Below are 14,502 nucleotides of genomic sequence, written 5' to 3' on the forward strand. Positions count from 1 at the left end.
AGTCCGTGGGGCACTGCACCCCAGGCAGGAGGGGCGCCTGGGCGAGGTCCCGGAGTCCGTGACCCGAGGGCCAGCCCGCCCGCCCTCGAAGGTAGGACCCTGCGCGCGTCTCGGGGTTGGAAAGGCGCAGACACGAATCCCGCCCGACGGCTTCGCTTCATCTCCAGCGGTAAGAAGGGGAGACGCCCCGGGGAACCTCCGCACGTCCTCGGGGTTCTCTCCACCCGCCCGCCTTCCACCTACCCGTCCTTCGCCACCCGCCGTCTCCCAGCAGGTCCGTCCCCCCGTGCCTACCCCGTCCTATCCGTCACTGTCACCTTCATCGCTCTTTCTGCCCACCTACTATTCACCATCTGTCTTCTGTCCACCTGCCTCATCTATCACCTCTTCGTCTTCCTACGTCCGCCTCCCGTCCTTGGCTGTCGGCCTACTCAGCCCTTTGGACCTGATCTGGGTCACTGGGTCTCCCTTCTTCTTACTGCAGAGCGCGTGGCCGCCGCCCGCCCCGGGGCTCGCCTCCGCGGATGCAGCCGACCACCCATCACGATCTCAAAGCCGCAGTCTGTGGGCCGGGCGCGCCTGAGGCTCCGGGCTCCGGGCTCCGTCCTCAGCGCTGCACATACGCAAACAATAAAATAAAGGTCCAAACTGTTTTTTAAACTTGCACCTGTGCTGGACGGGATGGACCCTCTCTGGTCCTGATCTCCTGATCAATAGGGTCGGGCAGTATTTGCACAGCTGTCACACTGCAGTGGGTGTTAAGAGTCCCTCCAGGCGACTTACTCATCCCAGAGAACTGCTAGTTTCCAGCTTAGACGGGACCTCAGTCTCCTCGGACACGGGCCTCCACCGGTTCCTGGAACCGGTCCCCGCACCGAGGGACTACTCTGCAGAATAATTTTCAGGCTTCGTGTAAGTGACATGGCTCTGAGTATGTCCTTCTGTGACTTTTTTCCGCCCAGCATTGTTTTGACACTCGTGCACCTTGGCACGGTTGGCTCCACTTCCATGAACCCCTGAGCAGGGGCTTCAACTCCACACCCCCTACCTCGGGAGACTGGCCGTTGTTGGAGTCGCTGGTCCTAGGGCTGGCACGGCCTCTCTCAGGTGTTCCTAAGCTGTGCTCCACTCGTGCCACCGCCGTGGGTCTCCTGTGCCCAGGCCGAGGCTGGAGGAGTCGATGCTTTGGCGTTGGTCAGATGCATCGCGGCCCTGCAATGGCAGCTCTTTGGGATTTCGGGTCCCTGGTTATTGGTGAGGCTGAGCATATTCTAACTTGCTGCTTGGCCGCGAGTGGCACCGGCCACCTCCCCTGTGGTCTGCTTGTTCATATCTGTTGCTCCTGCTGAGGTGGCTGGGGTGCGGAGCCATGTCTTGGCCATCACCTTAGAATTCCTGTTCGCCAAAGATGTTCAGTAAATAATTGACACATTAACAAGGATGTGAGACAGAGGGTGACTTCCTGTCCAAGGGAGGAGAGATGGCAGCAGGCGAGGGGCCCAGGGAGAAGGTTCCTCTCCAGGTGCAGGCACACTAGCCATAAGACAATGGAAGCCCCAGCAGCCATGGTGGGCAGAGCTACAGGCAAAGGAAGAATTTGAAGTAGATCTTAAAGACTGGAGAGAAGTCCTCAGGGAAGAGCTCTCCTTAGCAGGTGCAAAGGCCCTGAGGCAGGACCGATCTTGGCCCAAAAGACCCATGTAGCTGAGGGACAGAGGCATGATCTGAAATGGTGGAAGTCAGCTGGGGTCACACTGTGCAGGGTCTAACCATTATGCATTATGGGGGCAGAATTTGTGGAGGACGAGATCTAACTTCTGTGAAAATGTTTCCCCCTACTTGATGGGGGTTTTATCAGGGGGGCCAGAGATAGAAGGAAGAACCATGTGAAAAAGAGAATTTTAAGCAGAGAGAACAGAAGTGCAAAGTCCTGAGCCAGGACGCGCCTGGCTCCTCCAAGCAGCAAGCCGGAGGGAGAGTAGATGTGGGTCAGAGAGGATGCGGGACTGGGACGCATCCAACAGGGTCTGCAGGAAAAGTGAGCAGCTGTGGGTTTTCTCCAGTGGTCGGCTTTAGACGAAGGGCGAGGAAAACAGAGCTCTGCTCAACCAGGATTCCCTCGCTGAGACCGTCAGGGGCAAGAGCAGAAGAGGACAAACCAGTTAGGTGACAACTGTCAGATCCTGGTGGTGAGGACAGTGGCTTGGAGCAGAGTGGGGGAGGAGAGGTGGCGGGACCTGTTTGGGTGCCCGGGTGCATGTCGAGGGTGGAGTCGACAGGGTTTGCTGAAGGCTCTGAGAAAGGCAGTTGGGGGTGACTCCAAGATTTTGGGGTGTGAACAACCAGAGCGATGGAGCTGACATTCACCCGGAGGGGGTCCAGGCCATAGGCAGCTGGCCTTCTCTTGCCTCCGGTCCCGTCATTACACATACGTATTCACATCATTACGTATTCACGTCATTACGTATTCACGTCATTACGTATTCATGCATTGATGATCACACTGGACCCCAAATATGCACGATCATTATGTGTCAGTTACAGGGCTCCATGGACTGATTGATTGAGACAGCATTTTGTTAAGTTGCTTAGGGCCTTGTCAAGTTGCTGAGGCTGGCTTTGAACTTGCGATCCTCTTACCTCAGCCTCCCGAGCCGCTGGGATGACAGACATGTGCCACCACACCTGACTGGTTTTTTTTTTTTTTTAATTTTAGAAAAATATTTTTAAAAATGAATCCCAGCAACTCAGGAGGCTAAGGCAGGAGGATTTCGAGCTCAAGGCCAGCCTCAGCAACTTAGCAACGCTCTAAACAACTTAGTGAGACCTTGTCTCAAAATTTTAAAAAGTAAGGACTGAGGATGTAGCTCAGTGGTAAATTGCCCCTGGGTTAAATCCCTATATCAAAAAAATCACACACTTTTGGCTTATAAAAAAAAATTACAATACACAAACTAAAGTAATCCTTAACTTTTCAAAATCAAAACCAACCTTGAAATTTAAGGGTAATGATAAACTGGTACCAGCCCTAGTGTGCAGTTTCGTAAGCACAACCACACTGTTCACAGAGACACAGGCAGAAAGTTCTGCACACATTTCTTCCAGTTGCCCACTTAGCTAAGATCACCACGACTCTCACCAGCTACTAGCTCGGAATATTGAGTTCACATTTTAATTTTTATTGTTGACGAGGTTTCCTGTTTTTTGGAGGTCCTCTAATGGTGTTTACCAGCCTGTGCAAGTACTTCTGGGATTTACCACAGAATAATTGTCCTGGCTGTCCGTCCTGGATTAGCAACAGGATGTCATGGCGGCCTGTGATGGGCAGCGTGTTTGAGGAGCGCTGAAGTTCAGAGGAAAGGGAAGCAGCTGGAGGGGTAGCTGGCAACTGCTAAGAAAGGGAATCTTTCCAAGATGGAAGAAACCGTAGATGCTTAGTATCCTGGTTTGAGTACCACCCAAGGCAGGTTCTGAGCCAAGGTTTTGAGTATGCGTAGCTTATATCATGGATGATCCCAGAAGGCCCAGGAACATCTGGGGGGAAGAATGGGAAGAGAGGCAGCTGCGGTTTGGACTGGTGGAGAGTGTCCCCCGGAGGTTCATGTGGGGAAGCTAGGTCCCCTGCGTGGGATGTTGAGAGGTGGCGCCTCCTTGGAGGTGTGAGGTCACCTTCGGGTGCTGGACTCTGGCTGGCCCCTCCCGACTCCGGGGTTCCCGTCTCTCCATGAGACGTCTTCCCGTCTCCCGCCACTGTGATGCCATCTGCCATGAGGTCCTCCCCAGAGCCAAGCAACGAGGGCACCATGCCCTCAAGCCTCCAGAACTATGAGCTAAACAAACCCCTGTTCTTTTTACATTACCAGGTTCGAGTATTTTCTTATAGCAGCAGAAAGCAGACTAACTCAGTAGGTGTGGACCAGGAGGCGCCCCTCTGGGCAGCTGAGGGGCGATCCTTTGAAGGATCCATGTTCTAGAGTGAACACCTCTCTCGGAGATGAGGAGACCAGGGATTCACACAACAAGCTCTGTCCCTCACCAGCCGAGGGACACTCCTGGGGGTGTCTGTTCCCAGGACTTCCACTCAATGCTGGAGGCAGCCTCAACCTGCCCCTGTAGCCAGATGAAGCCTTGGGCACGGAGGAGGGGAGGGAGGTAAGGAATGGTCAGCTGCACTGGAGCTGTCCACCAAGCTGCCGGTGACATCCCATCAGTGGGCTGTGGGGGAGGAATGGCGTCCGCCCCTGTTTCCTGCAAAGAACCATGGAGCAGGTGGGCGGGCGGGGAGGGGGTCCTGTGGCAGAGGGAGCGGAGGAGTTGAGTGTCTCCCCAGGGAGTGGGACTGGGGGGACAGAGGGGCCGCCCTGGGTCGGCACCTCGGACAGCTCCCTCTCCTTGGTGATTGGCCCAGGAGCGTCGTGGGGGGCGGAGTCCTGCTCCTGGGCCTCTCAGAGGGCCCCAGGCAACACCAGCCGTTCCTCCTCTTCCTGAGCGTGAGCCTGGTCCCGGGCTGGGCCACCCGCGCCCGGCTCCACGCCCCCATGAGCTTCTTCCTGGCCGACCTTCTTCCTTCACCTCCAACCGTCCCCAAGATGCCGGTCAACCCCGTGTCAGGACAGAGGGATCCCTTACTCCGGCTGCCTGACCCGGACGCTCTTCTTCACCTGATTGGCTGGTGTCGACAGGCTCCTGCTGACCGCCATGGCCTAGGACCGCCACGCAGCCATCTGTCACCCTCCGCATTGTGCCTCATGGGTCACGCCGCGGCTCTGTGGCCTCCTGGCGGCTGCGTCCTCTCCTTCTGCCCCCACACCCAGCCCGCGTCTGCTCCGCGGTCTCAGCCCCTGCTGAAGCTGGCCGGCTCAGACACCTCCCCTACGACGTGTGCGCGGTGGGCGCCCTGCCCGCATCGCCCGCTCCGTGGGCATCTTCGCAGCAGTGCTGAGGATCCCGCCGCGGGAGGGAAGCGGAAGGCCGCCTCCACCTGGGGTCTCGTCTGTCTGTGGTGTCCTCGTTCTACGGGACACTCATCGTCCTCCCACACGGCCCAGAGGGACACGGCCACCGCCGTGATACGCACTGTGGTCTCCCCATGCTGAACCCCCTCATCTACAGCCTGCGCAACAGCGACACGAAGGGTGCCTTGGGGGCCCTCATCAGCCAGAGGCCGGGTTTTGTCAAATGACCAGAGGGTTGGGAGGCCCAGGGATCCACAGACGATGCCCCGCTGCCCTAAATCTCCCGACCTCAGATGCGGCCTTCACATTGCTCTCTACTTATTTCTTACTTCCTTCTTTCAGCACCTGTTTATGGAGCATCGATTATGCTCTAGGTGCTCCGTTAAGGGATGAGGATTCAGGAGGGGGTGAACGAATCCCTGACCCGGGAGTCTACACTCCAGCCTGGAGGACACACAGGAGTCTACACTGCAGCCTGGAGGACACGCAGGAGTCTACACTCCAGCCTGGAGGACATGCAGGAGTCTACACTCCACCTGGAGGACACGCAGGAGTCTACACTCCAGCCTGGAGGACACGCAGGAGTCTACACTGCAGCCTGGAGGACACGCAGGAGTCTACACTGCAGCCTGGAGGACACGCAGGAGTCTACACTCCAGCCTGGAGGACACGCAGGAGTCTACACTCCAGCCTGGAGGACACGCAGGAGTCTACACTCCAGCCTGGAGGACACGCAGGGTTTTTAGTGAACCTGGAAACCAGAGAGGCCAGGGTTCAAGTCCCGCTTTGGATTCTGTTGCTTTAGCAACCCAGACCTTTGGAAAACCTCAGCCGGCCTCGGGTCGGGCTGCTGCTGGTTAAGGCACGGCTGGGCCCGGCGGCCGCGGCCCTTTCCTAGCTGAGTCCTCGCGTCTGTTTACTTGGCTCCTTGGACTACCACATCTTTGTCGCCCTCAGGAGGCAGAGGCTACCTTGAGGCTCTGAAGCGACAGCCTTAGGGAGAGGGCTTCTGCTTCTGCTGCTGGGGACACAGCCGCTGGCTCGTCCAATCCTGTGATTTCACGACTCTGGAAGGTGGCCAATTCTTGTCTAAGACTGTATATTTCCTGTGACTATTTTCCAATATCAGCAAAAAGCAGCCATGAAGTGACATCCTTTTCTTTCTAATCTTCTAGAAACACAGGCTGGGTAGACATACGGCCAAACCCTCAGCTTTATCGCAGGGAACGGTTTTCCCCAATGTTGTTCTTTGGTGTCACAAGGGTCCCCAGCTTTACAGCTGCAGTACTGATGGCCTGGCCACCCGGCCACTAAGCCAATACAACCACAATGGGGACACCCCACTTCTGGTACCAACCCCTGTGCGAGTGAGAAGGAGTGGCTCAGAGTTCTGGAGGCTGGGAAGTCCAGGGCCCCCTGGCTGCCTCCTGCTGTCCTGCAGGAGACGGGGCTGAAGCCTCTTCATGTGAGTCCACTCACCACGATCAGCCCTCTCCTGGGGGACAGCACTGATGTGTTCCCTCCACCCTCGGGTCTAACCGCCTCTCTCAGACATTGGGGATTAAATTTCTAGCACATGCTTTTGGAGTGACATGTGTAAACTTTAGCTTGGTTCTAGGTCTTTCCATTTTCTGTCTCAAACTGAAACCATCACCTTGTTGCAGGCGGGCTCGCAGGTGCGTCTGTGTTCCTGTTTTCAGAGATCAGGTGAAGTCGGGCGCACTCAGGGTGCAATGGCCGTGGTCCTGTCTTCCTGTTTTCAACAAGTCTTCCCCTACCCGTGGTTTGTGGTTGTCATCGTTGTGGCTTTGTTTGTAGGGCGGAGGGCCAAACCCAGAGATGCTCTACCACTGAGCTACCTGCCCAGCACTTTTTACTTTTTATTTGAGGGAGGAGCTTACTAAGCTGCTGTGGCGGGCCTTACACTTGTGATCCTCCTGCCTCAGCCTCTCAGGTCACCAGAATTTCAGGCATGAACCACTGTGCCCAGCTCTCTGATCCACGGTTTTGAACATTGTAGCTTCTGTTTTAAATGGAAATTTCCAGAACTAAATAATTCATACATCATCAATTGTGTGGTATTCTAGGTAACATGATGAATCCTCAAGCCATCCCACCCGGGCCATGAACTATCGCCTTGCCCAGCGTATCCAGGCTGTGTAGGCTACCCTCCCATTAGTCACTTAGCAGCCACCTTGGTTTCAGATAGAGCGTCATGGTATGGAAGTCCTGTTCAAGTAGCCCTTGCAAAGTATCCCTATGCTACATCACGATGCCTACGTCCTTTGCCTTGATTCTCATCACCATTGCACCTTGTGTCATCTCACATCATCCCAAGAAGAAGGGGGAGTACAGTACAAGATATGTTGAGAGAGAAAGAGAGAGACCACGTTCGCATAACGTGTCCTATAGGAGATTGTTATACTCATTCTATTTTATTGTTAGTTATTGGTATTCTCTTACTAGGCTTAGTGCATAAATTAAACTTTACCATAGTTATGACGTACAGAGGAAGCACAGGGTACCGGGTACCAAAGGCCCAGTATGCTCTGAGGCTCCCGGAATCCACTGGGGGTCTTGGAACTGCTCTCTCAAGGACAAGGGTGTCAACTGGAGAGGGAAATGGGGGCGGGAGGAGGGATGTGGGAAGCGTCCCCCTGAAGGACACACGTAATTTGCCTTCACATTCCAGTGGTGAAAACTTAGTCACCAACACTGCCTCGCCTCAAGGGAGCTGAAGAATGTAACTTGGCTAGAGGGTCGCAAACCTGATTAGGGCCTAAGAGCGGGAGAATAGGCCCGTGCGGAGCTGGCAACCTGCGAGCTCTGCCGTGCTCTTCCCTGTAACCTTGAACCTGTCCCTCGACCCTCTTGAGCCACAGTGTTCTCATGAGTAAAATAAAGAAGATAACACCTGCGCCCAGGCTATCCGCGGGGTTAAATGACATAAGTGGGCACGTGCCCCTGACAAGGGAGGTGCCTCCCGAGGTTAGCGGACGATGTTTTAAAATCATATTTAGAAAAACACACGCCTGAACGTAGGATGGGACGGAAAGGTTGCTCGACGTTTTGCTTCTGTCTGTTTTCGCAGGGTCGGGAAGAACTCAGGGCCTCGGGGAGCCAGGCGGGCGCTCCGCCGCTGAGCTACTTCCTGAGCCCCATTTCACATCCTTCCAAAAATGATATATTTAAAGAAAAAAGAAATCAAGTGAGTGACAGACGCTTTGACGGACAGATTCGGCCTGAGCAGACACCGGTCCTCCTCAGGGTGGAGACACTGGGAGGTGGAGGGAACTTAAGGAGGCTGAGTCTGGTAGGAGGTGCTTAGGTCACAGGGTGTGCCCTCAAGAGGAACCGAGGGACTCCGCCCCTGCTTCTTCCTCCCTTTTCTTCCTGGCTGATGAGGTGAATGATTTTGTTCTGCCACATGCTGCTACTGTGGCCCCAAACAATGGGATCAATGGATCATGTACTGGAACCTCCAAAACTGTGAGCCAAAATAACCTTTTCTCTTTATAAAGTTCAGTATCTCAGGTATTTTGTTATAGTGATGGAAAACTGGCTACACACTCTTGGACTTCCCAGCCTCAGAACCAAGAGACAAAGTATACCTTTTTACCTTTATAAAGCATCCAGGTATTCTGTTACAGTAACAAAAAAACAGATTAGGACACAGCTGTCAACCACTGAAGGTCAAGAATCGGTGGACAATTCCCTCCAGTCTCCTGAACCCTTCTGTGACTTTGAGGAACCTTCTACTCAGTTGCTCAGAAGATTCCAAAGGAAGTCGAGTGCCAGTCGCCCGTTCATGAATGTCTCCCCTCCCTACCTGCTTTCCCTACTCCCTCACGCTGCTTTTTGGGACCACCTCCCTTGTTTTGGAGAAACCAGAAGTAAGACATGGACAAAAGTGGGAGGTGGTGGGGGGACAGCGGATGCTTGTGACCCTGAGTCAGTGCTTCTAAAACACTTGCTCCGTGCCTAGCATGTAGTAGGTGCTCAACCAATGCTTCCAGTTGTTATTTTTGCTGCTTTTTAACATTATAAAACACGGTTTACCATTTTAATCGTTTTGAAGTCTGTGCTTCACAACCTTCTGCTGGTTGTGAACCATCAGCATCAGCTCTCTCCCGAACCCTCTTTGACCTGCGAAACTGAACATTTCTTCCATTAAAAAGCGAGCCGCCCTTTGTCCTCTGCCCTCAGCCAGCCGTCCACTTCCGTTCGGCGGATGTGCCTACGTTGGTGACCTGGTGCCAGTGGAGGCACAGTGTTGTCCTGTGGGGTCGCGCTTCTTACCCCCACGTCCACCCGCAGGGTTCACCGCGTGGTAGCGGCGTCGGCGATTCCCGCCTTCGAGGGCTGGGTGATGGTCCCCCGCATGGAGGGACCGCACTGCGTTGGTCCGTTTGTCCTCCCACGGGGTCTCGGGAGCCTCCCCGTAGCTGACCACGGCTGTCCAGGCCATCTTACTTTTCATCATTCACTCCTAAAGTCCTAGGAAGTCCCGTGTGCTGATGTCCCAGCCCACACAAGAGGGATGCTTTAGCCCCCCTCCAGGGGACATCGGCCCTGTCTGGAGACATTTCAGTTCATGACGAGATGGGCTCTACCAGCACCGGGTGGAGAGAGAACAGAGAAGCTGCTCTGCAGTCTGAAATGCACAGGCCACAGCAGGTCATCGGTGCAGCATGCCATGCTCTGAGGCCGGCCGGCCTTTCTTTTGCAGTACTGACTGGGGGTCGAATCCAGGGCTGCTCTACCACTGAGCCACCTCCCCGGCCTTTTTATTTTCTTTGGAGACAGAGTTTCACTAAGCTGCAAAGGCTGGCCTTGAACAGGTGATCCTCCTGCCTCAGCCTCTGGAGTAGCTGGGAGGACAGGCGTGCGCCTCCGCACCAGGCTGAGGCTGATATGTCAACCGAGGCATTCTTAACCCTTTACTGCCCCACTCTGTATTCAAAGCATAGCCGCAGAGGTGGGACCAAACCAGACCAAATCCAGTGTCCCAATAGCAACAACATGGTGACAGCTGGTATTACAGAACTGTGACAGGTCTGTGCTGTGGTTTGGATGTGGTTTGTCTCCCCGGGGGCTCACGTCCCCAGGGTGGTGAGGTGAGAGGTGGTGGGCCCATTGGGAGCTGGGCCTTGGTGGGAGGTCATTAGGTTGCTGGGGACTAAGGTAGTGCTCCTGGAACCCTGAGTTACTTCTCTCAAGAGGAGGTTGTTTTAAGAATGAGCCTGAGCCCTAAATCACTCGCTGCTTTCTGTCTGGTGCTGTGACCTCTTGTTCTTGCATGGGCCCCTACCTGCCCTTGTGACATCATCCACCATGAAGTCCTCACCAGAGCTGAGCCGATGCCAGTACCATGATCTTTTAATTCCAGCCCTGTGAGCTAAATAAACCTCCTTTCCTTATAAAGTTACCTGGCCTTGGGTATTTTGTTACAGTAGTGGAAAATGCAGTGCAAGCTGTCAGTTTCAACACCACAATTTCATGGATGCTCACAGGAAACAAGAGACACCAGGGTCAGAGAAAAAGGGACTTTATTACTGAGGCACAAACAGCAGTGTGAGTTTTGTGTTTGAGCTGGTACCTCCTAAGCCTCACAGGGAGTTTATTCCACAGCCAATAAGCTTACAGCTTAGAAATTCCAATTTTTATAGTGGACACAGACCAACCTGCCCTACCTCTATGAGAGGGGGACACTGTCTATTCCATGGACAGCAAACACACCTTCACTCTGCTCCACTGGGAAGACCCTCTCACTACCCTCCAGTGCTGTTTGCTCTACAAACATCCTTGAAAAGACGGCTGGAGCCAAAGTCATCCACACCCCTGCTTCTGAGATGTGCAGACATTTGAAAGACCCATGGATAATTGTCTCCGAGTGGCATCAGTGACACCCACTGGGCAGTGGCTGTCTTCTGTGGCATCACCTGGACTGGGCAGTGGAGCAGGGGAGAGTTTAGTGGGTCAGGCGTGGACTCTGGAGTCAGACCCTGGCCGGCTGGAGTCCCGGCTCTGCCTCTGCTCCAGCGAGTTTCTCTTCCCGTCTGTGTCTCAGCTGCCCCTTCTGTATAATGGGGATCCCAGGAGCTCCCATCTCACAGGAGGCTGGGAGAGAGTGGTGTGCGCGCAGGCCCTCAGAACAGAGCCACGGGCCACGTCAGTGTCAGCTGTAATTACGATTAATTACATGACCATGCTGCCAAACTTGTGGCCGTGCCTGTTTTGCGGCCTTTGTGGGCAGGCCCTTTAACCCACACAGTTCCCTCTGAGTGTGGCCCAGAGCCTGGGAGGGGGCACGGGCCTTGTGCTCCCCCGCCCCTCGCTGGCTCGCCCCTTGCCTGGTCCTTCTCACCTGGGAGCAGCAAGCCGTTGGGGGGGGGAGCGGGTTCAGGGTCCCCAGGAATCAGATCCACTCAGGATCAGACCCTGGCTTGGTCACACGCTGGCTGTGTGGTCTTGGGGGAGCCACTTTCCTGCGGGTGGCCTCCATGACCATTGCACAGGTTGGGGTGAAGCGCGGGGTCCCCCACCCCCACCCCCTGGGGCGGCTGGCTCAGCGCAGTGCCGCTGCGGGCACGTCTGAATGACCCTCGGCCAGGGCAACTTCTGTCGTCCTTGATTTTATTATTCAGCGGTTAAGATTCATGAGATGCGCGCAGAGGACATCCTGCTGTCCTCCACTGGTCCTCAGGAAGCTCCTTCTGCCCCGAGTCTCTGCGTGCTTCAAATTCCTGGAGAGGCTGCGCGGGTGGGGCGGGATCCACCTCTCCGCGGTTCCCCAGGCTCCATCTGCACCTCTGCACTCCAGGGGGCAGGTTCCCCTGCCCAGTCAGCCCCTGCCACCGGTCCCCTCTGATATGCTCCACCCCCACCTTCCCCCCACCCCCAAGGCCCCCCTGACGTCCATCAGGTGCCCGCCTTACTCCGGCTCCCTGCCCAGGTCCCCCGGGCTCCCCTCTGCACCTGCGAGGGCGGTGCACACGGAAGGGGCCTGTCCAGGAGTCCACCAGCAGCAGCCCCGGGCGGCGCTCACCGGGTGGGATGGACGGCACACGCCCCGAGGCCGCGCCCCTCCGCCCCGACCGCTGCAGAGCGCGAGCTCTCTGCTGCCGCCCGGAGGTCGGCGGCGGGACTGCGCGCGGCCGCCCGCGGTGGGAACTGGCTGGGCCGCCTGGGGATGTCTTCCGCGCCGGCTGGCTTCCCCACACCTCCTCTCCTCTCCTTGGCTCAACTCCCAAATAGACGACTTGCCCTCGGATTCCTCCGGGACAGCCGTTGGCCCTGTTGAAGGTCATTCCCTCTGTGTTTGCAGTAATTGGCTGTCCACCCCACCGGGGTGAGGCGGGTCCACCACTGTGTCCCTAAAACCTGCAAAGTGGAACTGCGCAGTAGCTGGCCATAGATGCTCCATAAATGGTCCCGAGTCTCGGGACTATGAGGTGAGGCGGCTGGGATGGTGACAGGGAGCGGTGCCTCCCTGCCCTGTCCTCAGAAGCCCCCAGTTGGAGGCTACAGAGGAGAAGGGGGAGCCCACTCCTTTTGAACTATAAATGGCAACTTCCAACCACCTCATGTCCCAGGCCACACAGCCTGGACAGCTGGGCCAGGGTCCCCTGGGTCCAGGAACTCCAAATGATCCCTCCATTCTTGGCCAGGACTCCTGGGGTGTCCTGGGGCAGATACACAGAGAGGGTACAAGAGGCGCGGCTTGGTTCTAACGCCATGCTCACCCCCTCCTGACTGCCAGCTTCGGATTCCGCCTCCGGGAACTCCCCAAGCAAGAGGCCGTTCCAAGGACAGGGTCTACCCTACAAGGCCACCCGGCAAGCGGACGTGTCCTGTGGGAGGGATCCCTTTCCAGAGCAGGTGAAGTCAGGCCTGGAATTAGCCACACCACCTGCGGCAAGGCTGGCCCAAGGGTCTCCAGGGACAGCAGGGAGGGAGCAAGGTGACTGCTGGTGACTCGGCCTGGGGTGGTCAGCCAGTGAAGGGTGGTGGACATGAAGAAGTGGGGGCTCAGGACCTTGCACCAGCTCCGTTCTAGAGTCTGTGGGTCACTGACAGTCTGGATGGCCATGGGGAGCCACTTTGGGCCTCATGTCCCCAAGCCCCAGCCAATGTCTAGAATAGGTCTAAAGACAAGGCAGCCTCAGCCTCCGAGCCTGGAGACTGGGACTAAAACCTCTCCAGCTCTTCGGGCTCGGAGACCAAGGCGGGAGGTGCATCCAGCGCGCAGCTTGTGGATGGACCATCATCTGCCACCTGTCTTTCCTCCTCGTTGACACTCTTGGGGACGCAATCGAGACTGCCTTTACCACAAAGGGACACTGAGTCTGCACCGTCAGGAGCTGGGGAGATCAGGACAAGGATGAGAGTGGAGTTGGCGCGGGGCTCTGCTGAGCCTCCTCAGCTCCCACACATGGGATGAAACCACCGTGCTTAGAGCAAGAAAGAGATTCCAGAAGCTTCCATTTGCTACCTCCACCCCCTTCCCCATTGCACTCCATGCCGATGAGGGCATAGTCCTCACCTTGACAAAGAGGAAGAAGCTGGCTTGAGGGACAGTGACATGGCCAGGCATGGGCAGAGGGAGCTGCCCTGACTCCCATCTTCCCCAGCCTCTCCCTTTATCCCGTTCCTTCGACTTAGGGCAGGAAGTCCTCCCTACCCGCACTCCACCCCACGAAGAAGGCTTGACACTGGATGGGGAGTACAGGGCTCTGTGTGGATATCCAGGGAAGCTCCTGGAGGACTCGCCTGCTTGGGTCTTGATGGAGGAATAGAAGTTCCACAGGCAGAGACGTGGGGGGGGGGGGGTTTGCTCATTTGATTTAACAAGAATTTCCCACCTCCTGGGGCCTCAGGGGACCTTGAACAGGACTCAGGCACAGGCCTGCCCCAAAGCAGCTCAAAGTCCAAAAACCTGGGTCAAATAATAGCAATAAGAGTAGTGGCCGCCAAATTCCGAGCAGCTTGCGAGGGGCACCTCAGTGGGAAATACAGGAGCTATGGCCATTTGCTGTTCCATGGGCCCTGGGAGCCACAGCAGTTTCTGAGCAGGGGAGAGAGGGCAGGAGACCTAAGGAGCCTCCCCAGGGCTTCAAGAGTTTCCCAAAACTGATTAATCAATTGACTCGCCTTCTCACCCTGGTGAGTTGATGCAGGAGAAGCCCCAATGGGCAGGAGGGATGGAGACAAAGAGACCAGAGGAGGAGACAGGAAGAGAAATGGACAGAGATGGGGAGGAGTCACCAAAAGAGACAGACAGAGAGGATGAGAGAGAGGGACCAACCAGAAAGAAATGGGCACTTCCCAGGTGGTGGCTGGATATGGGATGGAGGCCTGACCCTAAAACGCAGAGGCCAGACCCAGAGAGAAGGGTGAATGGGACCCCCACGTCCCGGGCCCAGGACTGGGCACCCACCACACCCCCCCTCATTTTTCCCAGTGACATCCAGGGACACTGAGGCCAACCGGTGCCCCCACCCCAGGCCTGGCTGCCCCAGGTCCTCGGGGCCTGCCCTGAGCCAGC

The sequence above is a fragment of the Sciurus carolinensis genome, chromosome 17 (assembly GCF_902686445.1).
Source record: "Sciurus carolinensis chromosome 17, mSciCar1.2, whole genome shotgun sequence".
Taxonomy (NCBI): domain Eukaryota; kingdom Metazoa; phylum Chordata; class Mammalia; order Rodentia; family Sciuridae; genus Sciurus; species Sciurus carolinensis.